The 4,410-nt window shown below is 31.9% G+C and overlaps 1 long non-coding RNA gene across 1 annotated transcript; it reads right to left on the bottom strand.

Annotated features, from left to right (window-relative positions):
* Positions 1,451–2,920, bottom strand: LOC110267994. The gene is made up of 2 exons (XR_002355986.1): positions 2,412–2,920; positions 1,451–1,684 (listed from the first exon to the last, which is right to left on the bottom strand). It is a non-coding gene; the product is annotated as an uncharacterized LOC110267994 (long non-coding RNA).

The following is a 4,410-nucleotide window of genomic DNA, read 5'->3' as shown; positions in this document are numbered from 1 at the left end:
TACTTTTGTTGCGATGATTTCTTTTAATTGAAAAAAAAAATTTTAAAATTAGTAAAATTTATTATTTTTTATTAATAATTAATCAAAAATAATATTTAAAAATATTAGTTAAAATATTTTTATTGAATTGTTTGACTAAAAATATTGGATTCTGATAAAAAATACCATCCAATATAAATTAAAATTTCAGATTTTAGAACTTCCTTAAAAAACAATAAAAAATAAAAGAACCTCGGACTTGTTTAATTTAACTTTTTAAAAGTAGTTTAAAAGGATGTAAAAGTGTAAAATTATATATGAGGTAAGATTCTGGATTTGTTGAAAATTAAAATATAAGCTATTTTAGATTTAATCTTTATTTTATGAATAATAAAAAAATATTTTGAATAAAAATTTAAACTCTTATCTTAAAGATTGGCTCTAAGTGGATCAAATGGGCTAAATCTTGCTTTGGACCTTCACTTGATTCCAAAACCCATATAAAATTTCCTCTTTCACTCTAAAACACTCTCCTTTCATAACTAGAGGGAGTGAGGCACCAAGAAGAGAGGAAATGAAGGGGGAAATCCTTGTTCACTATTCATCACCACACTAAAATTCACAAATCTTTTAATCCGAAGCTCCGATCGACAATCCATTTGCGGCTATGCGTTTGTTTCGACTCCCTCTTCAATTCTAACTAAACATTGTGGTATGAAACCTTAAAATTCTTGCCTCATTTTTTGTTTCTCCTCTGATTTTGCATTTTCAGTACGTGGTGTTGATATTTTTGTGATTTTGATATTTAGGGGAAGCTTAACCACCAATTTTAGAGGAATTTTTACACAAGATTTTGTGGTATGAGGTAAGAGAAGTCTCTCTCCTTCAAACTTTCCCTATATGTTTGAGCCCTAGTTAAACTATGTGTGGAATTTGATGTAATTAGTGTTGCTCGAGTGCTTGGATTATTTTGGTGCGGAGTTGGACGCTTCTTGCTTTGGCGTGTGAAGCTTTATACTAAAAGAAAAAGTAATATTTGTAACAAAAAAATATTACAAAAAATTAAAATTTTGAAACAAAAGGATTTTGTAACAAAAAAAGGGCCGTTGCAATATGTCCCGTTACAAAAAAAATTTGTAACAAAAAATGAAACTGTTACAATTCAAGGTAATATTTTGTAACAAATTTTTCTTATACAAAAAACCAAAAGTCATCACAAAAGTGATAACAAATTTTGATCTTCAAAATATTTTTTGTGACAATATATTTTTTCCTATCATAAAATTTTGTTACAAAATGCAACTTGATTTTGTAACATTTTTTTTCTTTAGTTACAAAATACTATTTATTTTGTAATAATTTTTTTAATACAAATTACACGCATAATTTGCCAGATTATATTATTTTTTAATTAATTAATATATTAACTAATTTACTCAGCAAGTCAACATTTATATAATATATAATAACATAGATAGTTCAAATATCTTTCATTTAACTAAGATTGTTTTATAAATCTTCAACCTATAAACCTTAAAGTACAAACTAACAAGACACATTGAAGAACCCTAATGAACTAGATAGATACATAGGACAAGAGAAACAAGAAATTATAGATCTACAAAATATAAACTACAAATTACAAACTCCATCATGTTCATACATCTCCTTTCTCATGGAGAAGCTTCTAATAAGTGACACACACCTAAAAAGACGACCAACCAAAAAATACTAGCTTAAGAAACAAGATTTGTTTTTCCTTTAAAAATACACAGGAAAAACAAAAAACTATACTCGTATTATTCAACAAAAAACTATAACCTTGGTGATTGTAGAACAAGCCTCTCAACATCTTTAATGTATAAAATGATGGGAGCAGTTTCTGAGATAGAAACCAAGACCTGCACAAAGAAAATGTTCTTAGAACTTCTTTTTCCAAAATCTATGTAACATAGTAGGTTGTTATCAAATATGAGATAATAGAAGTTTTAGGAAATTAAATCACCTTGTAAAGTGACAGAACAAATAGCTTTTCATCGAAACACAAGCTACTCATGCGCTTTAAAGGAGCTACAAACAAAATCTGAAATAATAAGCATAATATTGCAACACAAAAAAAAGCAATACTACTTATATTAGATGCAGTAGAGCCATTCCTCCTAAGCTTTAAAACAGTTTTCAAACCTTTAGCACCAACACTTTGTTGATGTAAAGTACCTATAAGATCAAAAGATAGTTATAAAATAAAATTAGCAATTAATATCTAGGACAAGATCAACAATAATATGATGTCAATTAATGCAATTCTAAAAAATTGTCTAAAAAATTTGAGCTTTACTTTCTCTAGTACCTATAGTTTCAAATTGGCACAAACATGTGAGGAAATCACACAGCCAACATAACCAAACGGTTCAACTTAAATTAAATGAGACCTGCAACATTGAAAACAAGACACTTTGCAGAGTATGGTTCTTCACGTCCTGTCATCTAAGGTTTGAAACTCCATGAACAATGGCAGAGTTTTGCCAATATCAAAAATCTGCTGAAATTCAAAACCCTATTGCATTACCAACTAAAGGCATAAGCACATGCTTATCAAAGCATCAATATCCTCATCACAGAAACTATACACCCATCCTAAATTTTCTATTCAACAAAAAAAATTAATATACTTGGCAAAGGAACAAAAAAATTTACAACAACAAAAGATTTAGCCAAGTGATTTTTTAAGCAACACAACAACAAATTCAACTATTCAAGTATTAAACTCAACCCAGTGATGTTATCCAGCAACAAAATTCAACCCAGTGATGTTATCCAGCAACAAAATTCAACTCAATGATGTTTAACAGCAACAAAAAATTTGCTCAGGTTCAGCAATAATTCTAAAATACCAAATACTACAATAACAACAACAACAGCAACAACAACAACAACCAATCCACCATCATAAAATTCTAATTTCAAGCCCTAAGATACATCGAAATTAACACTGAAAGTCTGAAAAAACTGGGTCGAAGGGAGCTCACTTGGAAAGCTGACCAACTGAACTAATGGCCGAAACAAGAAGACCACCACCACCACCACTCAAGGGAGCAGATGCTGGTTCTATCTACTTCTGTAATTCACCATAATGGTATAAAAACAGCAACAAATCAACCCTAAACACTAATAATTAGAAAAACAAAAGCATCAATCAACCACTAACCTACATATATTACAATGTATCAACAAAATTTGAATGATCTGCCAACAAAATTTGGGAGGATGGTGTTTCTGATGGTGTATTTGATGAAGCCATCTAGAACAACAATAATATAAAACAACAATAAATTACACTATTGAATAATCTGCCTGAATCAACAAAATTACAATCAACCAAATATAATCAACAACAATAAAGAATCTGTTAGTACACGGCAGAATTGCTTGACTCCAAAACAAGAAAAGTAAGGTTGATAAGTGGAAATTGGTTAGAAATTGATTTGATAAGTTATAGGTCTGGTTAGTTCTCATCTCAATGTTTCTTATCATACATTGTAAAGCCCTTACAGAATCAACAGATTAATCAGTTCCTCAGATAATCAAATTAAAATCCAATGAGGCAATAAGTCAATAACTAAATAAACAAAAAAAATTAAAAAATACCTGAGAAGAGGGAGACCAAGACGGCGAAGCAAATTCTAGCAAGGGGAAGGCAGCAGCGACGGTGAGCCACGCCGAACGAGGGCGCGACGATGACGACGACGACGCGAGACGCTGTCACGCAAAGGAGGCGACGAGCTAGGAAGGAGAGTAGCCCAACGGCAACTCATCAGTGGTGAAGGAACAGCGATCTCCAACGGCGAGCTTGGTAGCGACCAGATGCGACAGTGCTGGTAGCGCCCTCTCCTCCATCGCGTTTCCCGCAACAGCAGCTCTCTGTCTCAACGTCTCACTTTCTCCCCTCTTCATCAATGTGGACGGCGACACGTGGGACAGCGGCTCCACGACGATGAGGCGTGACGCTAGCGCGGTCTTCTTCTTCTCTGTTTTGCGTATTTGTGTCTAAGGGTATGTTGTGTGTGTGTTTCTTATGTTGAAGGAGGGTGAGGCTGCGGCTGTTAGGGTTAGAAATGGGGGAAATCAGGGTTTTAAATTAATTTGGGAATTAGGGTTAGAAATTAGGATTTTATAAAAGAATAAGGATAGATATGGATAGATATTTTGATAAAATTAGAGGGTAGAGTAATTAATTTTAACACCAAATATATTCCATTCAAAATATTTAAGAACATTATTTATCAACATATTGCTAAATTCAATTAATTATTTTTAATTTAAAGGGGTAAGTACTGTTTTGGTCCCTAAAGTTTAGGGTTAGAATCGAAATCGTCCCTCCTCTAATTTTGGATTTAAAATCATCCTTAATATTTTTTTTGTATCAAAATC

Source organism: Arachis ipaensis, chromosome B10, assembly GCF_000816755.2.
Source record: "Arachis ipaensis cultivar K30076 chromosome B10, Araip1.1, whole genome shotgun sequence".
In the NCBI taxonomy this organism is placed as follows: Eukaryota; Viridiplantae; Streptophyta; class Magnoliopsida; order Fabales; family Fabaceae; genus Arachis; species Arachis ipaensis.
This window is presented reverse-complemented; position numbering and strand designations above follow the sequence as displayed.